At 41.1% G+C, this 26,076-nt stretch overlaps 1 long non-coding RNA gene across 1 annotated transcript in view; it reads left to right on the top strand.

The window, feature by feature from the left end:
- LOC122165480 overlaps positions 1-26,076 on the top strand; it is a 97,632-nt gene extending 71,556 nt beyond the window's left edge. Inside the window, exons 3-4 of the long non-coding RNA XR_006170495.1 lie at positions 23,115-23,260; positions 25,842-26,076. This is a non-coding gene — a long non-coding RNA (uncharacterized LOC122165480). The remainder of the gene's footprint in view (positions 1-23,114; positions 23,261-25,841) is intronic.

Genomic DNA, 26,076 nt, shown 5'->3' with positions numbered 1-26,076 from the left:
CTTTTTCCTAGGCTGATGGCATTAGAAGTCTAAAGAGCAGTGATTCATCTATTTGTGAAACAGATCTTTTGAAGTGAAAGTTTGAACCCAAAAAGTGGAAGCTTGCAGCAAATATCCTATAAAGTACTTGTTTTGAGAGTATGCGTAATATCATATTGGCACAGATTTGTATAAAACTTGGTATGATTCTACCTATGGTCTCTCGTTGCCTATGCACACAAAGGCTGAGAATACTGTGGTGAGAAAAGCATGCTCATGCTTGAAGTCAGTGCCTGTCTTTTCTTTTCAGCAGATATTCTTGCAGCCTGTTAGGAGTTGCACATATGGACTCCAAAGGAAGGCCTCTGTCAGTCCTTTAACTACGATGATACAGACAATGATGAATTTTACAAAGTGAGAATTAAAAGTCAGGCTTTCAAGGAAGTGCCATCTTTTTTTCCAAGTGCTGGGTATCCAGCAGTTCCTGTTTCTGAGGACCTACGTGCAGATATATCTGCCCAGTTTTGAAAGTCTTGCCTAGTGGCTGCAGCCTGGCTGGTCAAGAAATTTTAGGTGAACAGCATAGGGCTGCGAGAAGAAACGGTTCATATAAAACATTTGCTTTCTAGCTGCCAATAGTTTTATGAAAGTGGCTGCTTTTCTACTCTAGTGTTTCCTTCCCATTCCCTTGTTTCCTAAGACAGTCTTCCTTTAACTGTGGGGAAATCAAGCCTACAGTATTGTTTTATCATGTGTTCCCATGTCATTTTCTGTTGTCTTTGCTTAAGTCAAAACAGAATTGAAGTACACTTCTTTCCACCAAAGCTTTCTGTTTTGGTGAGGAGGAAAAGAAAACCAATAACTTATCTCATGTGTTTAGAAGCATAGTTTCATTGTTACAAAAATGCATTACAAAGCAAAGGGAAGCAGTGGCTTTTTCAAAGATTGTACAAGAGGGAACTCAGTGTCTTTTATTGTTTCTGAAATGCAAATTGCAGTGGAAAAGGGACACTTCTCTGTATACAAAAGCACTGTCTTTTTCTCTCTTGCCTGGCTCTGGAGATAGAAATACTCTATTTGTCTATTTGTTTAGAATAAGCAAATGATTGGCTTTAAGTGTTCAAGTGTGTTTTTCTTATATCACAAGTACATTTTTCCCTCTTTCCATTCAGCTAAGTCATATTTTGTTCTTTATGCAACCTGGAATAGGCTCTGTGTTCTTAATCTTGTTATCTGCTTTCTCAGCATTTATGCAAAGGTTAAGATACAGTAGTTGGGCCCAGTGATGGCAGACTCTTTGTAAAACTGCTGCTTTCATTTTCTTCTCAATTCTCATGTTGTTTTGTGCACTTAAGCTTTAGGATAATCACATATTATGTTAGATACAGGTCTTCTGTTCTTCCACAGATGCAAATAGCGTGTTTGTGGAGCTGAATATAATGATGATGTATGTAGGCATGATTGAACAGAAGCACTGACCTGTAAAATATGGCATAATGCTACTAATTGGAAAATACGATCTAGTGTGTCTTATTAAACGCAGAATTATCCATATTCTCTTAGCTGAGTTTGTTACAGCAGCATACATGTGCAGCATAATGTCACTGAAGCATCAAGGTTTTTATTTTGATACCTAGAAGTGTTATTTGGGCTTTGATTTGTTTCTCTGTGTTCTGTCATACCATGTTAAAAAGCTTTGGGTAGGGAACGTTCCCAGTAAAACAAATCAAGTCTGCAGACTCCGCTTTTATTAATTATTCTCCATATTCTCAGTTAGATGGATACTTTTCAGGTTGGTCTTAGTCTTATGGAAAATTGTCTTGATAGATGTGTAGCTCAGAGCAACATCTGTAATTTATGGATATAGCAAATGTGGGCAGTCTCTCACTGTCTTTACAGATGTGCTTTAGGGCAAGTGAGATGCTCAGATAATGGAAAGGGGGAGTGTTAATAAATCTCAGTCAGGAAGACAATACTTACATCTTTTCTTCAAAACAAATTTAAAGCCAAATTCTAAATTACCTTGTGAAGCACCATTGATGCTTTTTTTTCAGTCTATTGCTATTGTTATATTGAGTGCTAGATAATATGCATGATGTGTAATTTAAAAACACAAGTAAGTAGACAGTGAGATGTATTTTCCAAAGCAGAACCAATAAATCACTCAAACCCCCAAAAAATGTAGCGTAGTGCTTTTGATTAGTTATTGGAATCATTTAAGTTGCTTTTGGTGTTTGTTTCAGAATTAGAGAAACTATTGCTGTGTATTGGAAAAATGACTGCTGTAGTATTAATGATATTGTAGTCTGTGAGAACTGTGAAGAGAATGAACAGCATAGAATTCGCTGCTGTGGAACAGACCAGTGATCCGTACTGATTTGTATCCTGTCTCTGACAGTAGCCAATCTATGATGATTCAGAAGAAGAAATATACACAGCCAATTGTGTTATAGTGTACCTCAGAGGGAAATTTCTTTCTGGCCCCAGATGGTGCTCAGTTTATGCCTTAAAGCATGAGGATTGATAGCCATTGTAAATTTTACCTTAGCTAGTGTAACCAAATTGGATTGCTCCTTGTCCATAACCTGCCCTTCACATAGCCTTCCTAGAATTACCATCCCCTCCATTATTGCTGGATTCATAGCTTTCATGTTTGCTCTTTTATGCAGATGCAGTATTATAGTTCAGGAACCTGTGCTGCTGTTTTACATGATGTCATACACCTTTGTGTTTTTCGTTAGTAATAGCCTGGCTCACTTTGGACTGAACTGAACATAACACTTTCCTGTGGGACACTGCAGCCACTTCACTCACCCTGATGCAGGAATTTCTCTGCCAGCTTGATAGCAGCTGTCCTAGTCTGAGCACAGGAACCTTGGTGCAGGGAGAGCAGAAGAGTACACCTAGAACTAGCACTTCAAGGCTTTTGCGTCATTGCAGTAGTCTGTAAGAATTGAAGTTGAGCTGGTAACATTACCATATTCTGCAATCTTGACCTCAGCAGCCTCTGAAAGGAAAGTTAGTGTCAATTCTGGTGAATTGGTTCTTTCTACATTCTGTAAAACTGGTGTTTTATATCCTTAGATGAAGACATAGAGGTGCAAGGTGCTGCTGGAGAAATGAATTCTGTTTTCTTCCAGTGCATATGTGAGTTTTGGTCCAAAACCTATGAAAGTTTTCTAGATTGAGCTATCGTAGAGGCAGAGACTGAGGTATTTGTATTAAGCCTCAGTACATTTCACTTGTTACGCGCCCACCTGTTAAAGCCCCATAGCATGATAGGTGCTTTCTGACATGTGACACTTTAGCAGAATAGTTGTTTATTGCAGACAAAAGCTGACCTGATTTTAGGCTGGGGTTCATACTGCAAAACAGTGCAGGCTTTTGAAATTGCTTTCACTGATCCTGTTACCCTTCCAGGTCTTCCTGGGTACAGGCTAGTTTGATGGATAACAGCATTAATGTCTAGCTGTTTCGTGCATTGCTGTTTAGCCATCTCCATGTCTGGGGTAAGGAGAACCCACAACAGTACTTATACAATTACTGTCCTTCTTGTCTTAGCCTCTGCGGGTAAAGATCAGTCTCTGACTTTAGAGATAATGTTCAAAAAGCAGCAAGCAGTTATCACAGGGAGCAGATTTTGCTCAGCAGCTTACAGACTTGTCATTAGGAGCTGCCTTTCAGCCTTGCAAATGTGCGCTCCACTGTCATTTTGCTGCTTCTTGGGAGATAATTAAACAACTCATGTCTCCTTGCCAAATGACCAGTCAAAGCCAGGGAATCTGGGATTCCTGAATGACAGCAAAACATCAGAGCAGTCTTGGGAGAAAAAAGTTCCCTTTCTCAGTGAGGGAGGGAAGGCCCAGCTTTGTTTTAGACTTATTCAGTATTTCTGTTGATGACTCCTCCAGAGGGATCATCTAGACATAAAGTCAGCAGGAAGAAGTAATGCTTTTGCTGGTTGTTAAGTGGCAACACATCTCATGGCCCATCTGTGAATCTCAGCTGATCAAATCCAGCAGAAATTTTCCTTGTCAGACTGTAGGAGCTGGCACATTGCCTCTTGCTTCATAGCAGAGCCCAGTTCTACCAGCACTGCAGCAGTTGAATGGTCACTTGAAATTGTGACATTTTGTGTTACTGGAAAGCCTTTCTTTGTACTTTGAAGGTAGGGGCTAGTGGTGATTCACTTCTGTTGCTTTAACTTTGAAAAAAACTCCTGTTGGTCCTCACAGGCTTACAAGGATACGTCCCCTCTGTCTTTCTTTCAAAAACGGGGTGTAGCTGGAGAGTATTCTTTCAGGTGGAGCTCCTTTTGAAGCCACCTTTCAGTTTATTCCTCTCACTGACTTATCCTTCGGCCCGTACTGGTTCAGCACAAGGGCAGCTGGCTGTGGAGCTGGAAATCCAGATGCAGCAGTCTCTGCATATCAACAACTGTAGAGGACCAGTGATCATTTACAGCAATGCCACTTGACAATGGGAAATTAGTGTTTTCTTGCTGAAGACAAATGAAGTTTTGTATACGAGCGGATATGACTGCAAAATCAGTCTAGCTTACTCTCAAATCCCAGAATTCCTTACATCACAAAACATTTTGTATTAGTGTATAGGTATGGTAATAAGGTAATTACGCAGACAGAAAACCGTACACATTGGGAAAAAAAAAAATAATTCCATGTGATTTAAATATTAGATGCACCAATTTAAAGATGAGAATTAAGAGAAAACCAGCTCTGTGAGTATTCATATATTAGACTAACATCCCACAAACACCTTTAAGCCTTCAGTGTGCAAATTGTTCACTAAGAACATCCAACACTTCTGTAAAGCTCTTGCTCTTTTGCTGTGCTCTGTGATACACTTTACCTTTATTGTAACTGCTTTGCATTTCTTGTCATTTTAATTACCTTTTCTTACATTCTATTATATAGCTCAAAATTCAGAAATCCTCAGGCCGTCATTTCAAGAAGGAAGCATGCTTACATATGCAGTACTGTGGATAAGCATGGGGTGGGTAATAGGAATTCAGGACCTTCTGTAATGTCTCACAGGTCTGCTTGGTGTCCCATGTGTCATTGGGCTTTTCTAACAGTGATGCATGAGTGCTCAGGAGAAAAAGGAGAGCAGGGGTTGAACTGTGTGCTAGGGGCACATCCTGCATTGGCAATTATATGCCTGCCTCTCAGCTGTGCCACTTTTCTCTGGCTTTGAAGGACGGAGGAGTTGTTGTTGTCCCCTGGAGCATGCTAGACTCTGCTGAAGTCCCTTTAAAACTCCAAATCTGCCCTTGCTAAGTCCTTTCCTACTTCAGGCTGGTAACAAAGAAAGACAAACAAAATCAACCTTCCTGGTCCAGTGCAATCTTTTAGTCCCTGCTGACATTTGATGAGGGTTGCCTTGACCCAACAGATGTTCCTGGTCACAGAGGCAAATTCTCGCCTTGGGGTTAGGAAGTCAAGAGGTTAGGAAGTTGCCCTGGGGATTCAGATCAGCCACAGCGGTTGGGTGCTGTCAGTCAGCTGCTGGGTGCCATTTTTCAGCTGTCTACAGCAGTGGCCTCCCGGCCCACCTGTTCTGCAGCAATTCCAGGGCAATAGTAGCGCCCACTATGTTTCAGAGAGCTGTTTGAGCAATACCTGGATCTTTTTAACTTCAAAATGGCGGAGTGTGGCATACGTGCCCCAGTGCAAGCAGTGCTCAGAAAGCAGGAGGCTGCCTAGTGCAGTGGTGCTGAATAATTTAACAAACATTTACAGAATGTTGTTTTTAAAGCAATGTGGAGAACTTTCCCGCTAGGTAATATAAGAGAACTGCTGCTTTGCATCATCCCTCAGCCAGAGCTGTGAGAAAGAAAGGAATATTCTTTCTCTCAGTGAGGCGTATTAACCTCCCTTTGCAGAGATGAAACTCATGTGGTAGCAATGTCTGGATGCTGCAGATTCCCCAGGAGAGGCTGCATTGTTCAGGCATCAAGTTTCAGCAGTGTTGGATTTTCTTTGTTGGCTTTGTAACAGCCGTGTTAAATTGATTTACATGAGCCATGGAAATTGTTCAGTGGGAAGAAGGCTAATTGTCCCTTCGGTCCATTCTCCTGCCCTCGCGTGCAGAAGGGAATCTCAGACCTCCGGGTAATCCCTGAAACACACTCACAGGGAGGTGTGATTTGTGTTTGATGCGCGAAGTGGTGACTCGCTGTAATCTTTCTTATATGTGCGCTCAAGAGGCCAAACCTCATTTTTGTTTGGCTTGTGCCCAAGTGCTATTGAATGGACTTATTGTGTGAAATAACCATGAGTGTCAATCTCCGGTATTTCACCTCAGAAATTAATAATACTTTTTTGAGACAGTCTCCCTCAACTGTCAAAGCTGTAATACTGCTGAGCGATGAGGCCTGGAGGGGGTTTGGGGAATGAGCTTCTCTGCATAGGTGCGATCGTGATGTCAGCCCAGGCAAACCGAGCTAAATACATATTGGAATTTGCTGTCAGTTTAAAATGTCCTTTCAGGAAAACAAAGTTGTTTTCCAAGCAATTTTTTTTTTTTTCCACAATTTTTAATCCTGCGTGGCAAATCTACGTCCATCTGAGTAATTTCTGCCTGCCAGAAACTTCCCTTCAGGACAAACAAGGCAAACTCACCCCTCTCCAGCACAATCACTTTTGTACTATTAGAATCAACCCAGATTTGACGCCAGCTAATAGACTCTATGAGGTGCTGTATAGCTCTTAAGTACTTCTTGTTAAGCAGGAGGTAAGCGTGTTTGTGCTATATTTAGTATAGAAGCATGGACAGCTATCTTCCTTAACATTATTCAGGAAAATATTGAACATTAATGACCAGATGTGTGTTGTTAAGACACTGTTCATTTATTAATTTGTTTTCTGTCACATTTAAACCAGGCATCCTAATTAGCTAGTTTGGTGTGTGCTGTGCCTAGCCAACTGTACTTCTAGGAGATCTATTATATCTGGTCCCATTAGTGCCTTAGTTTTACAGGAATACGCATACTTTGGACAAAATCTCTTCAGAACTATATGAAGAAGTCATTTGTTTCATCATCCTGGAACGCTTCTAAAGAACATCTGCATGTCTTTTGATTCCCTGCTTTGTCTTCATTTATCAGTGTCATTCCCTAGGACACTATGTCGCAGTTCTGGGGAGAATGTCTGCTAATGCAGTAAAAGCATTAACACCCACTAATCTTTTCTAAGTTGCTTTACTGCTTTGGATTCCTGAAATGTGATAAAATAAGTAAAATTGCAGGCTTTGCTGGCTTCTCTGGTAGTGGATAGTGTTATAATTTCCTTTATTTATAAACAAATGCAGGCCTTCATGTTCGCATGCATGCAATTGACAGTGTCAGCCTGAGCAGCTTTACTGTTGCAGACTGTGTTATGAGGGCTGCTCTGAAAGTAATGCTTCTGATTTTATTCGGTTGTCCCACAACATCACAGGTAAATGTTGGCAGTAGAGTCTGAACCTTCCCACCATTATTCTGTTACTTCTTGTTGCCGTGTGTCAGATGGCAGCAGAGGAGCAGTCTGAAAAATGATGTCTGACGTGGAAGTGCATATGAAGCAATGTGTGTCACTGAATTCCTCCAGGCAGAAAGAATGGCACCCACTGACATTTATCAACACTTGCTGAACACTGATGGAGACACCAAACAGCGGATGTGAGCACAGTGAGAAGAGGGTGGTGCATTTCAGCAGTGGTAACAGCAATGCTGGGTCACCTCCACTGGTGCAGATTTCCATGCGCATGGTCATCAGAAAGGCATGCATGCTCTTGTTCATTGCTGGTGAAAATGCGCAGCTAGTGGTGATGACTATCAGTGTTTCGTAGCTAAGAATTTGCTCTACCAAATAGTGTTATTGTGTGCTGTTGTTGTTTCCATGGAAATAAAGAGAAGGCATTTCTCTTGAAGTGAGCTACATATACTGAACACCACCCTTTAAATTGTTACTCCACCTTCTAATGGGTAGAACACCTTAATAAGCACTTTCTTCTTTTGCTCCTTGTCGCTGCAACACTAGCAGGTGTCAGTGCATAAAATGCATTTTAATTTTAGGCCTCCTTTGTATTGTGGAATTGCAAGGGGTGCTGTGTCTTGTTCACAGCACAGTAGGCTGGGTTTATTTGTGTCAGGTGCTCTCATTAGCTGTTCCACAACCCAATTGTCCTTATACCTGAGAGACTGCTGCTAATTTACAGCCTGAGGGCCGGCGTATGCCTCTTTCCTTCTTGCATCAGCTTTTTTCCTGTCTACTGTACGCCCTGCTGTAATTGCAGATAATTGTCCAGTTGCCACTGAAGCTAAACATCTCTGCTTCTCTGGCATTCCCTTGTAAGTTAGGCATGTCTGGACTGATATGATGACATTTGTCTGCTTAGTACCTGTTCATGTATCTCTCCACAATTCATGGAGGTCTTATTATGGGCAGCTCTTGAAAGAAAGTCCTTGTACAATGGCATTAATACTTTTCTGTCTGCTTCAGATGCCTTGATTGATGCTTCTTAATATCACATTTGTCTCTTTCATAGCTGAATCGCACAGACCGTACATTTTCCACCTTAGTAATTTCTTATTGATGAGCTCTGAGCTTTATTGCAGAACTTTCTTCAGTTAACTCCCAAGCACAGAACCACTATTTTATTTTTTGTGGTCCATGTAGAACTTATTTTACATTTCAATTGTTCTTGCCACCAAAAACATCCATTACTTTTGTAGTGGTTATTGCAATCTTCCTCAGTGTTGTCAATGATGCTGCATGTCACTGACTGTCATTGGCCCACTTGTTTTTGGCAGGGTTATTAATGAAAATGCTAAACTAGATTTAATCTTGAAAACTTTCAGTAGTTCAGTTCCCTGCCATCTGACATTCTTCCCCGCAGTACTTCTCATTGCCGTATTTCCTTTACCAAGCTGCCTACCCACAGTATATTGCTTTCTGAGTTAATAAATGGTTTCTACTGGAAATGCTTTACCTGAAGTCCAGCTACGTGAGAATTACTGAGCATCTTTTGTCTTTGTCTAAAACACTGATTATCTAACCTTGTCAGCCCAGAGAACTCTTTGACTGGTATCCTATTCTGCCTTTATAACCATGTCACTCATTAACTTTTTTTTCCAAATTTACTCAGAATTCCCTAATATTCCTGAGGTTGGACCAATAGGTCTGCACTCATTCATGTGGTTCTTCTATTCTTAATACAAACTATTTGTACTGTTCCATAGTCAAATTGTATTGCTTCAAACTGTAGAGCATATTGTAAAAAATTCTTTCCACCAGATAATAAGTCTGCTATTTCTATAAGTTGTCACTATTATAGAGCTGTGAGAATGAAAGGTGTAGTTCAGATTGGCTTTATTTTCTGGAGTGAAGCTCAAACCGTGGAGAGATGAGAGCTTAGGTGTGTGTCACGCAGGTGAGAGATTCTAGGCTGTTTTTTTTAATTCAGCTTTTAAAATTTATGCATTGGTTTACTTTTCAATGACTTTATGAAAACATATTATCTTGGGATAAGAATGGAAACAAAATGAGTAATACACTGGTTTCCATTAGAAAAAAAAAATCAACTATTCTGGTTATATTCAAGAAGGGGAAATGACTTCAGAGACTCACTTCTCACCAGCTGAGTTGGTAATAGAAATTGAGAAGCACTGAAATAAATTTCTTAAAAGGCTGTTTTCGTTTTGATAGAGCTGTTGTTTCGTTGCTTTCTAGCAGTTTTTGAGCAGTCATCAAGCACCTTGAAGGTGATGTGACGCAGCAGTGTGTGCTATAATCTTTTATTAACAGTGGGGGGTATGATGACAAACTGTGCCAGCTATGTATTCATTTGTAAATTGTGGTCAGCAGAATGTAGCCCTAGGAACCTAATTTAATAACATTGGAAAATGCATTTTTAAAATGTATTTATTTAACTAATGAATTCACAGAAAAGCAGAATGTCATCTTCTGAACTGAAATTTGGACATGAAGAACCCAAGTGGTGGGGGAAGCTCTGTTTCACATTCGTTTATATCACAGTACTTGTAACCTGGTGTCCCCTAGTATTAGGTTGTAAACTGCTGTTACTGCACTGATCCAAAAAGGACAGTGTGTTTTGTTGAGTCATTAGTTGACTGTCCATGGAGGTGTTTGGTAATGAGCTGAATCTACTTACAACATCAAGAAAATTGTTGATGGATTGTCCCACTTTGTTGGCTGAACTTCTGTTGACAAAAGGGCGTTCTTCAGTTTCACTCCATCTTCCACTTCAGTTTTCAGTTTGCTGCATGTGAATTTTGTGGCTGATACAAGGTACAGGGTCTATTAAAGACAGTCTGACTCATTGCAGATGAACTGTACACATGAATAAGGTAAGCAAAATTCAGCCCATTTTGGTTCTTGTACACTGCATAAACATTCTCAAGCTAGAGAATTTCCAGCTCTAAAAAGCGTGGACTGCAATGCATGGCAACTGTGGAATGATACAGATTTCTAAAAGAAGCATATAGTTTTGAATAGAAACACAATGGGGGGAAAAATGATTTATAATAACTTTTCAGCTTCCACTTTGCATTGATGGCAGATAACAAATAGTAACAGAGTGTTCCTTGGCTTTGTTGCTACCACACGGTGGAGAGCCCTATGCACATATTTAATATATTTTTAAATTAAAGAGGCAGTTTGATAAATGGTCAGCCTTGTATTGCAGTCACACATGATATGGACAGTGATAGCATCATTTCTCTATCAATAGTGCAGGGTTTACATTCGCATCAGATGCTAATGTAAATGTCCTTACATTTTCTGTTTGCTTAGATATAAAATGATTTGGTTAATGGATTCTTTATTGCACTATGCCTGGTGGCTGTGCAACTAATTTAATCTGGTACCATATCTACCACTTGCTAAGGTAAGAAGATTGTATAGTGTAGAAAGGTGTAATTTAATAAATTTTTTTGAGACCTTGAAAAGCTGTTTTGCCTCTTAGGGGTTTCCAGCTCAGTTTAAATATTCACATGGCTTTGCAGTTAAAGTGGATAGGAACATATAGCTTCTCATCTATAGGAGTATTACATTTGAGGAGTAAAAAAGTAAAAAAGAAAACTATGTTAATTTTTTTTTTTTTTTTTTGAAAGATACCAGTTCTTCTAAGGCAGCATCCAAATATTCATGCTTTAATTCCCTCAGAGAAGTCCAGCTAGTGTGTTTCTTGGCTTAGACCCATACTTCATTTGTGGATACGCATAAGTTATCTAATTACAAGCAAGATAGAGATTAATTGCCTATAGACCACGGGAAGTACAAGGAAGGGTTATCACTAAGTATCCCACAAATTTCCTGAACCCCTGTACTCTAACAAGAACCTAACAGCCTAGATAGGCTTCATCTTGTGATGTTAGACTTTCTTTGCTTCTCTTAGTGCTGAAGAGCTATTGAAGAGGTTGCAGTTCCTTTAGGTACTATACTGTATTGTTACAAAAAGAAGCCTGACGTAACTGTACTATGTTGCATGTAGGCATGAATTTATCCTTCCAGGTTGTTCCTTCTTTTTTTTAAGTGCTTTCTCGTAATAGTTACCAGTGCAGAGAAGGATTTCCTACACAAATTATATGCTCAATTTCGTTCAAAAAAATTTGTAAGTCTTCTGTCTGACATAATTTCTGCTTATTATATTTATTATCATCTTTTCATGAAACTTGTCCAAACTGCCTCTCTGTCTGCATAGCCTTCTAATGACAATATGGTGAGCTGACACTCTTCCCAAATCCCAGGTTCTTTGGCTGTACACCAGCTAACTGGCATGTGAAACTTCCATGTTTCTGACTTGTGACACCTGTCGGAGCAGCTATGCTTGCAGCTTATCTATGCTTCAGTTCCTACACACTCCTTTGCTGTAGTGAAGTCTAGCAGCATTGACTTACATGAAAGGAAATCCTCAAATTCCTATTCTGTAGGAAAGATGGGAAATGTAAATTTTATTCCTTTAGGGAATAAATGTTCCCTAGCTATGGTCCAGAGGTTGGCACTTTTTATGAAGTAGAAACATGAGAATTCCTGCCCAGTTATGCTCGGAAGTCCTTTAGATGACTTTTGGAAGTCTCATGCTGAGTCTTTGGCTGCATTCAGAAAGGATCACAGGCAGAGAGCAGCTATTGCCAAGTCTTCTGTGGTAAAAAGGAGAATAATATATTGATGAGTTAAATTTGAACTTTTGCTTCATTTTCCCATTTGTGATCATTATTATTGCCTCCATCGCTAAGATATTTCTCAGAGTTTGGCCTACAGCTACAACTATTCTGTTCCATCTGTTGCAGAGATGCAAATTTAAACAGGCAGAAAAATACCAACTTAATTTCTGTATTACTACATCAGGCAAAAAAATATATATATTAGTTTGGAAAAATGCTTTTCTCTATCTACTCATCTCAGGTTATTTTGTGGTTCCTTCCTATAATACCTACATTCAGTGCTTAGGAAGAAGCAGAGTGGCAGAAGTTGTAGCGCAGAGTAGGCTACTGAGCCTGCTGATCCTTCGTGTGTATCAAATAAACTGTCACTGATTTTACTAATACAGTGTTATGACCGATAGGAACTGCCTGAATCCCTTTCTGTTCCTTTAGAATAAAGGTAGCATTGGTAGGACCTTGCAACAGTGGAGCAGTATGGTGAAAATGGTAGGTAGATAAGGCAGTAGCTGTTGTTTACTAAGTGAAACAGCAAAAGAACAGTGAATGCCTTGTATTCTGTTTCCAGCTTAGCAACTGCAGTACTTTGGCTGTTGTGGCAGTGCAAATGTTAGCATCAGTTTCTGGGAAATTTTTTATCATGCCCCTTCAGTGTACAGAGTAAAAGCTGAAGGGACCACTTTCACCTCATTTCACTTCTTTGTGCCCTTCCTTTCTTTGCTGCCCTTACTAACCATTTCTCTAACTCCCCATTCCCTTTTTAAACAAACTGATGCACCTGTATTGTTTTTTCCATCCCTTGTTGCTAAGGATGTTGCATTATCTTCCGGCAGCACCGGAAGTCTTCTTTACAATGTTATTCTTCTTGTTTAAAAGGAAAAATTGTACATGAATATACTGTAGTTCTGGTTTTCCTTTTTATTTATTTATTTGTTTGATTGTTTTTCCCTCCTCCTTTCTTCCTCTTTCTTCTTTTCCCAGTCTGCATTCCCAGCCCTCCCCAGGCACTGCTGACTGTTCCTTCCTATCTCTCTCATCCTAACTCTCATAGTATTGTTGGCTCCATGCCTTACTAAGCCAGGATAGTGTCATGAATAGTGCATACTCTTCAAATGTGCAAGTCTGCAGTGCAAAGTTATAATGTATCTGCTTCTGTACATAGAAATGATGGGGATATTATAACCAGAGCTAAGAAAATTGTGTTTTCAAAGAAAACACTTTGAAAATAGTCATTTGTAAAAGATGGGTAGGCCCAGAGAATCATATGGAGCATTCTAAAATATAGGATCTATCATAAAAGTAATGTAATAGAGAGATTATTTTTTTAGTCTCCATTTCCCGGACAGTTCAACTTTACCTGAAATATCGCTTCTAAGTGTTCATCTAACCTTTTCTAAGAGATTTCCTTGATAGAAATTAAGCAAGATCTCTAAGCAGCATATTTAATTCACAGTTAGTTTTCTTTTAGCCCCGAGCACAGAGGACATTTTTACTTCTTCCTCTTCGCAGCAATGCTTCTTCATTATGTTATTTACATGTTAGCTTCTTTCTCAGTTTCTCCCTTTCCCAGATGGAGCACCTCTCATTCTTTGTATTAGCTCAAAGGTCCTTCTGGCTGGACTCTGTCCTTCCTGTCTCCTGTAAACTCTAAATGGTGTGCATTCTGTAGATTTTATGAAATACAGAGTCCTGAACTGAACAAACTACTTAGAGGAGGCTTTGATAGCACTTAGCACTGTAATGTTTTGGTTTTTATTTTTCTTCTTTTAGCTGTGTGACAGTGCTGATTGATGTTTGATTCCTGAGCAGTTTTAGTCCCCCAGGTCCTTTTCTGTCTCCCAGCCAGTGATTTTGCATCCAGTATTTGTGAAGTTGATTGTTCTGACCTTCAGCCAGCTGACAAGATCTGAAGTATTACGCTTAGCATTTGTCCTTACCAAGGCATATCCTATTTATTTCAGACTACTTCTCCATTTTCTTAGAATTCTCTGGAATTCTAATCCTGTTCTCCAGCACTTTTTGACCTTTCCAACTTGATGTGATCTGCAAGCACAGCAAGAGCATTGCATCATCCAAGGCATTGATGAAATGGTTGCATTCTATGCGTCTCAGTAAGACAAGAAGCTAGGGATAGCTATCTTTGAAATACAGTTTTTCAGCTGGTGGTGGCTTTATGTTGCTCATATTCCCCTTGATTCTCTACAAAAATATTGCCTGAGGTAGGTTAGGGCATCATCAGTAGGTTTTCTAATAATGTTTGGATTGATGTCGTTTGTGATGACTGTTACAAATCACCTTGCTATCCAGTCCATGCCTGTAGATTAAATCATTGTTATTCCCAACCTTGCCAATTACAGATAGGTGCCCTGAAATCTGATTCTCTCTGTTCTTTCTTCTCTGTATAACTGCCTCTCTGTCTTTAGGTAACGCTGTCTTCTATAAATTCTTGAGGACACTTCTCTCTCACAAGGTTGTTCCAATTGCTTATAGCTGGCTGACCCTTTTGACTTATGCTTGCTTGTAATTATTGGATTGTAGGTGTCAGATAGCATAGAATGATTTTTCAACCTTTCAGTTAATGTGTTATTTTTAATTACTATTATTGCCCTCCTGCTACCTAACAAAGCTGTTCTTTGATAGTTTTTAAGATGAAGGATGTTGTCCTTGTCGGCTGTTTGTGATGTACTTTTTCTATTTTATTCCAGAGATATGAAACCAGGTTCTGACCTAGCCCCAGTGCCTCAGTATCTTTGGCTGTCAGGAGACGTGATCTCCACTCTGAATAAGCCAAGAGCATTTAAACTGTCTTAAAGTAAATCATCCTAACTGTGCCCCAGGCCACATTTGGGAGGTGAAGCCATCTTTGCTTTTTGCCCTTTAAGGCAAGCTCAGCAGATATCTAGCTCATCTGGGAAATGAGCTCACCAAGTTTACATTAAATATTCTTTGACTTCACTTTTCTTTCATTCGAATGCTGTACTTCTTTAACATGCCTCTAGAAAGTGATGTGTTTTCCTTCCCTTTACCACATACTAAGAGGTAAAAATCTTGCCCCTCAGTTAGGTCAAGAGTATCACTCTAGAATTTGCAGTATGGTTATGTTGAGTGAGGCAAAAGTAATGCCCTTCATTTTTCTAGACTCAGTTTTTCTCTCTAACCACTCTCCTTCTGAAGCTATATCGAGAGTAGGGAGATCAGGGCATATAATCTTGAATTTTGCACAGACAAAACCAATGTTATGTGAATTTTTATGTTTCTTCTACATAAAACAAGGCCAAGTTCTCTGGAATCTATTTCATTATGTGTTAAATAAATCTGGATAAAGAATGGATTTGTGTCTCAGTGAACAATGCCAGGAAATCATAGTTGAGCTGATGATGCTGAGGTTGGCATTACCGTTTCATTTTTCTGCTTTTCTAGGGTAACGATAGTAGTATTTCTTTAAAGCACTTGGAGGTGTTTGGCTGAGAACTTCTGGCTATATTCTGTAAGGGGCACTTGCTTACTTCACAGAAACCTCTCAGACTTCCATTAGGAGGAAAAAAAAGAAGACAGTCAGCTTTTTGTACAGCCTCTTGGAGACTTCAGTGTCACTAGACCTATGACTTCTCTTCCAAGAAGGAGTCGTGAGAGGTGATCTGGGTGATCTGGTCCTTTTTCAGCCCTCGGTATCTCCAGAGAAACTAAAGAAGGTTGTGGTTTTTGCCTCCCAGCAGAAAAGCCAGCAGCCTTGAAGCTATTGGGGAATGAGTGTAACATGGATGTCATGGGCTTAGAAAGTGCACTTTGTGTGGGGCTGTCCTAATAAAGCATGTATCTTGGAGTCCCAAAAGAGAGCTAAGTGCTATTTAGAATGTGGTTAAATTAATTAAGGGATTAAAGGAGGTTGGTACTTAGAACAGCGGAGAGCTGTTACTAATGGCATAGGACAGAGGTTCAGAAAGGAACAGGTCTGACTACACCGTTACATAAGAAACAAAGAAAAAACAAATTTGCTTGCAGTGCAACAGTTCTGCATTTGTAGGGAAAGAAATAAAGAATCTGAGAAAGCTTGTTAGGTTTTTTCAGTTTCTTGATTACCAGAGGGAAGATTTGCTAATTATCAGCAGGGTTTTGCTGCTGTTTTTTTGAACAACTGAGAATTGTAAATGAGGTTTCAGAAAAGTAGCTGTTACATAATCTATAGCAGTGAAACATCCCGAGGTTTTTGTGTGACTCCCTTGGCATGGAGTCAAGTAGGGATAAAGAACTTATGTTTCTTAAAATGACTTTCTCAGCACGCTGAACAATTCTTGAGTCTCATAGGTACAGTCTAGCCCAGACTGACATTCAAGCAGCATCACAGGCTGCTGTCCCAGTGGAAATGGGAATAAGCAGACAACTTCCATTAGAGGCCACTGTTGAGATTACTGCCGTGTGTGTCAGAAGTACTGTTTGCATTCCAGAGAGTAATTGCACGTTGCTAGAACATGTCCCACTTTGCTGCATGGGGGAAATAGTCAATATTGGCTTGTTGGGGAAAGGAAGCAGAAATGCATACTACAAGTGGGAAAAGCTTTAGACCAGTGTTGCTGTCTCTTAGTATATAATCAGTGAGAGATTTCCTTGCTGACGTCTAATCTTTAATGGCTTGTGTGCTTCTATTCTCCATGATTTACAGCTTTGCATGTTTTTCATCTTTTCAAAGTTATTTGGGTAGTTTTTCTGATGCACCTTTAAAATAACTTTAAAAATAAGGTTTTTAAAACTTCAGCTTCTTGCTTTGAGAAACCATCTCATTGCCTATCAGATTTTACTGTGAAACATCTTTATCCCCTTGGTCTGTTATTTCTTAAATTTATTCCTGCTGTTTAGATTTTTCTCTTTATTTGAACCCACAAAATTCCTGTCTTCACACCCTTCAAATATTTGTAGATCTTATGTAAAGCTTTTCTATCTTCTCTGTGTTTTAGGTCTCTCGGGGTCTTTGGGTGCCTGCCCTGTGAATCCTTGTTTGTTTTTCCCACGTTAAGGTGATGAGCATCGAATGAACAGTCCTACTGTGGTTCTCTCCTTGCACATCTCAGTTCATCTTTCACTTATGCCTCCCCTATTTAGCCTGATCTCTCATTTGGCATTGTATTGCCAAAGCCATTGGCAAATTTATTTTTCACCAACACTGTTCACAGGCAATTTCTGAAAGCTTTTTGCTTTGCTCTAGTGCCAAAATGTAGGTTAGCTAATATGAACCCTTAAAATAGATTAGCGTAGATAAACAATTGAAATATTTATTAGGTCGTGGAAAGCTTTTAGGCTAATGGCTCTGCATTTGGATGCACTTGTGAGGATAGGAAGACTGGAAGAGTACCTGGGTAATTTCTGCACCCGTAGACAAGCTGCCATAGCCCTGGGCTGTTGGCATTTGGTATCTTCCTGCTGCTCTGCCTTGTTTTGGGGGACCGACCTCCATGAAGCAGCTGTAGGGCTGATGTGAAGCTGCGGTTGCGTTTCGCTCCCTGCCTTTGCCAAGCGTTCTGAGGCAAGAGCAAGCGAGCCACTGCTCTGCATCCCTCAGCGCTGCCACTTGGGAGGTCGGGGGCACGCGCCTCGCACAGCCCTTCCTAATCGTGCTGCTAACCTCAGTGGCAGTTCACGGTCCCTTTGCTCTTTCTGTATAAGGGTGAATGACCCGCAGGCTCACTTATTTAGCTTCACCTCCATCTCTCTCAGTGTTGCCAGAGCTCCAGTGGAGTGTTGCGAAAAGCCGCTTTGCCATTCATGTTTCCTTTTTGACAGAGTTGTTACTGTGTTCCCAAGTCGCATCTCATAGTGCACACACGTGGCTGTGCCATTCACAGACTGCATATTGCTAGCCCAGCAACTAGATTTTTCTCTTCAGATATTGTGGTATCTTTTGGACTGCTTTGTTATCGTATGTGTTTTCAGCCCGGGAAGTGGTGAAATTCTCCCACTTGCTGGTGCTGCAGATTGGTGATACAACACTGTCCTCGGCAGAAGGCAACACTGAAGTTCATAGAAGCGATTCAACTTTTATGCAGTAATAATTAAAAGAAAAAAAAATGTATAATATTTACTGGCATATTATCCTAATTTTAAAATGCGTCTTCACTGAAAGATAAAATGAAGAGAAACGCAAAAGGAAAATTAAGTAATTAATGTACACTTTGCTTCTAGCTTTCACTTCATTTGATTGTAAATTGTTTTCAGTAAAACTGAGAAATTAGTAGCTTGAATAAAGCCCTATAAATTTCTTCAGTATCACATTTAATTGAGGAGGAATTGGGTCTCTAACCTTCATGGAGTCTAACTGTAGCTGGATGCATTCCTAGGGGCTAATTATCCATTCCTCTATATCATTTGCTTGAACTCTCAATTTCTCACTGCTCAGTGCACATTGGGTGGATGCTGGAAAATGTCTGAGAACATGTGAGATGGAAATGTGGGCAGGAAGACGCTCTCGCTACCAGACACTGATCTCAAAAGATGCTGCTTCCCCCCCGGAGCGGGCCTCCAAACTGGAGTGGCTCTCAAAGACATCCACGGCTCTCCGAGGGCACTGCAAAAATGTAATCCTCATCTGAGGGAGGGACAAGGGTTGCACTGAGTAGGCCTTTGCATTTCGTGGGAAGGACAGGCAGAAATAGCTATTTTTCCTGAAAGGGAAAAATACCACGTGAGCTTCACAGTCTGTTGTCTCTGTGCCTCTTATCTGGGTGCAGGAGAAGAATCTTAAAATGTAAGTAGCGTGCATTTGGGCTAGGTGCGAAGTATTGGCACTGTCATTTTGTTGTGTTTATGCCTGAGATGTGATTCCTTTTTATCACAGAGCTAAAAGAATGGTATGTCTTGTGAAGCAGTCTCTTTTTTCTCACCTAAATTGCTCTTACCTAAATCACAAATTGGACAGAAAGAACAATTTTTAAGGACACTATTCTGAATTTTTAGAGAAGAGCTATGGAGAAAGATATCTTTTTATCTTCAGTATACAGCCATGGGTGGTGGCAGGAGATGGCTGCAACCAGTCTTTGTGCCCACTGGTATGGGAGGGGGGCCCTTCCGTCCTGCTGATGGAGCTTCAGCTGTGAGCATAGAGGGCTGCATCAAGTGTTAATTAAGAGAGCAGAAGTTGTTTGGAGGGTCAAAGGAGAGGGGAACTCTTGTCTTCCTGTCAGAGCAGCTTCATTTGTCATGTGCTGTCAGATTAGTCAGGTATCACAAGGGGAGGAATTTGTGGGGCCTCTAAGAGCACGAAGTAATAGACACATGGGTTTTTCTTGTCTGATGCACTCCTTCTGTCCATGGGAAAGCTCCTGTTGCCTTCACTGCTGCTTTAGCTGCTGCTGTGTGCAATGTGGTGGCTGTGTAGGGTAAAGCTGTGTATAATCAATTATTGATATATAATCACTAGATAGAATATTAAGATGTTATAATTATGAAATAAACAAGAGAGTTTGGCAAAGTAGGTTATAACAACAAAAAGAGAACAGATAGGATGCTTACCCATATCCTGGACTCGCTTATGAAACTCCAGCGGAATGAATCTCCAGAAGACACCCTTCTCCCCTGGTGGTCAGCTCCTAGATGGGTCTAGAGAGGTGCAGCCAGGCTCCACCCCTTCTGGCAGCACAGCTGAATTGCCTTCACCTGTGCTCCCAGGGCTGACTGGTTGCTTGCCTCAGGTGATCAATCAGAGGTTCAGGCCGTGATTCAGCAGTTCCCATACAAGCTGTCAGTGGGGTCAGCTCCTTCTCTCAGGAGTTCAGGACACAGCGCTGCTCACATGCTGTGCTTTTTGGGCTTTGAACCTCTGCCTAATTCTGACTTATTTTCCCTGATGTGGTGATTCTGCAGCCCTGAAAGGATAAGCAGCAATATCAATGTATTGCTGGCTTTGTTCTAGCTATGGAGAAACGTGGCAGTGGCTGTTCTGCTTGTTTGTGAAACAGTGGAAATAAAAGCAAAATGCTTGAATAAAATTAGCAAAAATAAAAACAAAGTGTATGGTAAATCCTTCTTACCTTTCTTCATACAGTCTGTGAGTATAGTGTGCACTGAGCTCATGCTGGATAGGGGTGGGCATGCATTTGGAAGAAGGAGAGGTCACCTGCAGTTGGTAACGCTGTTATTAGGCTGAAATGAAACAGGGAGATGAAAGCTGTGTGGATTTGGATTTGAGCTTTGTTTGGTTTGTTGCTGTTATGGTGTGAGTGTTTGATAGGTTTCACTGCCTTCTGTCCTGCAAAGACCAGCATGTCTTACATGAGTCTTTGTTGCTTTGGACAGTTTGTGTCCTTCTTACCAGTTGTTGATCTCTTTGGATTAAGTTATGCTGGCTTGACACTATGCAGAAATCAAACCTCAGAGAGGTGCTGCACATCCCTGGCTTTTTTCAGCAGGATATACAGTGTAACACAGCTAAATTTCACCAGCAGGTTACCCGGTGCGTGGCCACATCCTACGCTGGCCGTGGAGCTTTTGTTGCCTACGCTGTCATTGTGTATTAAGAATTAGTGAGAAATGTGTGCTAGATTGCTTTAGATGTGGTTTGTGTATGATTGCTAACGTGTCCTGACAGACCGCGCTGCCCCAGCTGTGCTGCCGTGGTACCACCAGAAGGAAAATCCGCCACTGCTGTCGAGTTCAGAACATGGCTTCGTTTGCAGCTTCCAATCCTTATTTCTACATGGCTTTATGAGACAAAGGGGCACTTGTTGGGATGATAGCTTCTGTACTTACCTTGGAGACTTTTTACCAAATGTATCTTCCAAATTCTGCAGGTATACAGAAATCACGCATGTTTGCTAGGGAGGAATGCTTTCAAAAATGCCTTTACACATTAGATTTCCGAAGGAGCAAGATAATACATGTTTTTGTTTTAATGAGAGCTAATACATTTTGCTTAACGAGGATTGAATTGGGCAATCCTTGTTGCTCGGTTGTTTGTGAAATTAATGGTAAACCGGGCCATGCTCAGAGGGTCTGATCCCAGTGTTGCTGGACCACATGGGTTGTCTCTGGGCTGTGGAAAGAGGAACATTAGGTCTTTAATGCTAAAGCAGATAAATGAATTTTTTTATTTATTTAAAGCTCTGGGATGGGAATCTCTGCATTTGTTTCCCATCAGTCTTATCTATCTCCTGTGCATCTTACATCTGTAGAGTGGTGTGAAAAAAACTCCCATGTGCCAGCTCAGATGTTGGGTGGAAGCAGGAGGGAGAAGCTGGCTGTGACAGCTTTAATGAAGGAGAAGGGCTGGGAGTTGGGAAAGATGAGGAAGGGATAAAAATTTGAAAAATGGGACACGAATGGTAAAGCATGAAAGGAAAAGCACAGGGAGAGGACAAAGGAGGAAGCAAAACGCAGGGAAACTGAAGTGCAAGTGCCAAAGAAAAGAGAAAATGAGGGAACAAAGCAGAGGAAAACAGTTTGTCGCAAGATTTTATTGTTTATTTTTAAGTATGTAAAGCAAGAGGCGTTTCAAGATGTGAACGTATTTATTTAGAAACAAATGCATACTTGAAACCTTTATAAAACACCTCTTAAAAAGAAGTTGTAACGCTGACTTTCTGAACTGCAGTTGGAGATCTGTGGGCTTAGTGGGGCTGTATCCCATTTAGGCACACAAACAGATGGCTGCATTAATGGCTGTCTCACATCTGGGGGCATTCCTCCATCATACAGCTCCTTTGCCCCAGGTTCTTGTTCTGCCTTTTGGTCAAAAGTGAAGTGCAGGGAGATCTGCTAGCTGCTGGTGACAGGTGAACCCGGGCAGATCAGTTATCTGCTCTTGAAATGTAATAGCAAATTGTGTGGGATGGAAGAATGGGCACCAGGAACATTGTGCTGCTGTGTTGGCCTGGATGAAATGGGATATCACAAGCGTGGCAGTAGTCAGCAGGATAGTGCAGAGGGCATCCAGGGCATGCCCAAAGCATGTGCTAAATGTGCATTGCTAACACCAGCAGAAAAACATCAAGAAACTTTTCCACTGGGGACAGCAGTATAACATTTCTACACATCTTCAGTGTTTGGGAAAACGTGTGCAGCGTGTAACAGAAACACTGACTCCTTAAGCTGAGAATTGACAGGAGGTATGCCAAAGCAGACAGGTAGCATTAAACAGTCTGAGGGAAAAACTTTGGAGTCCTTCTAGTGTGTAGCTTTTGAGTTCTTCATTTTTCAGAACTATAACATGAGCATTCAAATTCAGCACTTAAATGTAACAGGAAACCTAAAAGCAAATGGGGGTTTGAAAACAGAGGGAAATGTTCTACTCAGATCTTCTGTGTATCATGGTAAAGGGAACATACTTTATGTTGCGTATGTGTCTGCAAAGCTGTGGTATTATTAGAAATTCATTTTAAACCAAGAAGCTCAAAATAAAACTACCTTTTAGGAACACTTCTACTGCTTAGCTTACCACACTGAAATTTACAGCCAACTGATCTGAATGCCTCAATTCCTTAGGAATCTTTGAGCCTCTTGAAGGCGTAAGCATCTTCCCACACTGTCAGATTTGAATATTTAATCTGGAGGCTGAACGGAGTCAAAACGCAGCTCCTTTGGCAATGGAAACTGCCTTTGAAGTTTTTGGATCTTCTGCATTCCTTGTTTCCTGTTTTAAATTAAAAGAACAAAGCGTTCTCGGATAACGCACCGCAAGCACCGTGTGAAACCTGCACCCCAGCTGGCTGGCGCAGCGAGGCAGGCGTTCCCCTGCCCATCAAACAGCCCGCCCCAGGCATGAGAAGTCTGTGCAAGTCAGAGCTAACTTGGTTGGTTGTGTTCTCGACTACAGGCCAGCCAGAATGAGTGCTTCATAAAGAACGCTCACGCCTGTGCTTTGATGAGGATGTTGAAATAGCCAGTTGTTGTAGAACTTGCATTGATGACTTTTTTTGACAGAAGAAGCCCCTAATTCATTGCCCCTGTCTTTCTCTGTTTTTCATAGGTCACTTCTGATCCAGCTTACACAGACCTTCCATGTTTGTTCCCTGTCTACAGACCACGAGCTCTCAGGTTCAAGGCAGCAAGACTCACAATCCTGCTTACGGAATGTGCCTGTTTTGCAGTCATGGAGGCACCCGGCCAGATGAGGTTTGTGGCTTTGTGTTTGAAAAATTAAGGAGTCGAAATCAACTTGAAACTTGTCTGATTGCACCAGGCCTAGAAGATTACTTTCAGTCTAGTCTCAAGGTGGAAATCTTTTCAGCAGTGCTGATGACAAATGTTTCTCTCTAGGCTAACAATGCATTCTCATCTTCGTGGACTCCCTTGAAGCATTTAGTGTTAGGCTGAGATCATGCTGTCCCTGCACAAAGCATTGCAGAAAGTTCAGAGCTGACTTCTGCAGCACAGAGAGATGCAGAGGGCAAATTACTCATTTTCTTTTACCAAAATCACTGCTGCTGTGTAGGGTTGTGACAAACCAGCTTGTGAACAGAGATCAGGTGGATGATGCTGGATCTGAGCAAGGCAGGGGTGAGGACAAAGGAGAGCTGGAGGATGCCTTTGGCTAAGGCCAAGTCTGCTTACCCTCTGTTGTCCTGTACAGTGTGTCATTTAAAAACACCACTGGATTCTTCTGTGCTGCCTGGCTCTTGTGTGGAAAGCTCTGTGATTAATGAGTTCTGCCACCTCTGGTTAGTGGGAGACTGTGTTCTAGCCAGATGATGCTTAGTCATGATTTTGGAGGACTCTCCTGCCCTGCCTGGGCTAGAGCAGTGCAGTATGTATGTGGGCATAAAGCCATTGGATTGTAGGCGGCTGCAGTCGCAGAGTGCTGCGGCGTTTCACTCAGCAGTGTGCACTGTGGTAGCACAATGCACCATTCCTTTTATCTGAAGTACTCCTGGAGCTACTAGGCCATTTGGCAAGCTGATCAGGGAGCCTGAAATGGCTGCTGGATTTCTGGGGACAGCTGGTTTGGTCAGACTGTTGCAGAAGGGACTCGAAACAGCTTTTCCGTTAGAACAGTTATTCACAAATCTGCAGTGATGATTAAAGAAACACATCACTGGAAAATGTTTGAATACATGCAGATTTCAGAAGAAAAGTTGAACAACCTAATATACATTGTGTATTTATGGTGTATAGTCAAGCTTCATCAAATACTTACCACAGTCACACAACAGGTGTGCCTTTGCACAGCATCAAAGTGAGGGAGAAAGGCTTTTGGTAAAATACCAGGAGATGGAAAGATAATATTCCCACTTGCATTAAGGATTCAGCGGTCAGCATAGTTGGATATTGCCCTTCAAGTAATTCCCAGTTGTTTGGTCAGAGTGACTCAAGCCATTTTTCTCATGGCTTTTAACAGTCTGGATCTTTAGCCTCTCTTTTTGCAGAATGTAATGATTTCCTTTTGTGAGTGATTCAGGTGCTGACTTCCCGGTAGAACATTTTGGCCAGACAGTGAGAGATGATATTTTAAACTGGATTCCGTGAACAGATCAGAACAAACTCCCCAGAAAGCATGCTGAAAGACAGATGAAGGCATTTGCCCTTTTATCTTTGGCAAAACCTCCATAGTGCTGGCTGCTGGATTCTGTTTTTCTGTTCCTGATGTTTGGATGAGATCTGGCTGCTTATCAGGAGCCATGAGTGCTGCAGAAGAGGGTTGTTGGAGGCCCGTTTGGTTGAGGTCTGGGTTATGCCCTTACCAGCCATTAGAGGTGTGAGCAGAAGCCCAGCTGTAGCACCACTCTGTTGGTCCTGAAGACCAAATCTCCACAGGCGTGTATTTTAGAGGTGTTTAATCAGGAGCTGCTGCTCATACCCCGAAGGAATCACAATGGCTCACAGAGCTCTGCTACAGGCTGGTGTAGATGCAGGTGTGAAACATCAGGTTTTAGCTCCTGACCAAGTAAATGCATATGTGAGACCACGGGAACAGCATCTTAGAGGAGGTGGCAGTGCTAGTTCTGACTTAATCACTGCTAGCTAAAATCAAGGCCCAAAAAAGAATAATATTTATTAAAAAAACCTCATCTTTTAGTGTTGTTGTCTTGGCTTCAGATACAGTAGAAAATGAGGAAGCTCTTTCTGGAGCTAAAGCGGAAAGAAATAAAGGAATCAGTATCAAAACAAGGGCTAAGGCTCCAGAAGCTCACACAATTATCTCTCCCGGATAGCTGCAGATACCATTATGCTATAATCCACAATGAATAAGCCACTAGATTCAAGAAGTGCATGCATACTGAGAGCCTGAAGCAGTTCCAGTCTTACACCAGTACTCACAAATACTTTTATTGGAAACAAATTACCCACCCAAAAAATCGAATCACACCAAATGAAGACAATATGCCATAAATAAGGAAACCATAAAGAAAAACTGCTCAAATGCTTCCTTACAAATGACCTATTTGCTACAGGCCCATTTGGAAATGCTGTCACTTGAATAATTTAACAAATTTCTGCTTATTGAGTGACATTGTTCGTGTGCCTTGTAAGCAACATGAATGCCTATGAACCTAAGCCAACTGTGTGGCAAAACAGAAGACTTCACAGTGCTATTGCAATTTGCTTCACAGTTTTTTTATCGAAGGGGAAAAGCCTTTTGAACTGCACTGTGATGATTTCTGTATTTAACATGCGACATATTGACTTTGAAGGCAATACAGGGGTTTTTAATCTGCATGTGGGATGACAGAAGCTCTAAATGTGGTTTGTTCAACAGGTTCAAGCTGGTCTGCATTGATTTGAACTTAAGGTAGTGTTGGAACTGCTCTATTACCTGGAAGAACTCTGGATTTTGGTTAAGTTCATTTTGATCCTGCTCATATTGGCTGCTTAAAGTGTACTTACACACAGCTTGAGCCTGTCTGGATGCTGTTCTTCCTCTTCAGTCATTTTTCTGCCCTGATTTGTATTCCTGCCCTCCAGCGTAACGTTATTCAGAAACTTCTCGTCCT

Source organism: Centrocercus urophasianus, unplaced genomic scaffold (genome assembly GCF_019232065.1).
Source record: "Centrocercus urophasianus isolate 14NV4802_14NV808 unplaced genomic scaffold, USGS_Curo_1.0 seq_3, whole genome shotgun sequence".
Lineage (NCBI taxonomy): Eukaryota > Metazoa > Chordata > Aves > Galliformes > Phasianidae > Centrocercus > Centrocercus urophasianus.
Note: the sequence above shows the minus strand (reverse complement) of the source record. Positions and strands in the feature narration are given on the sequence as shown.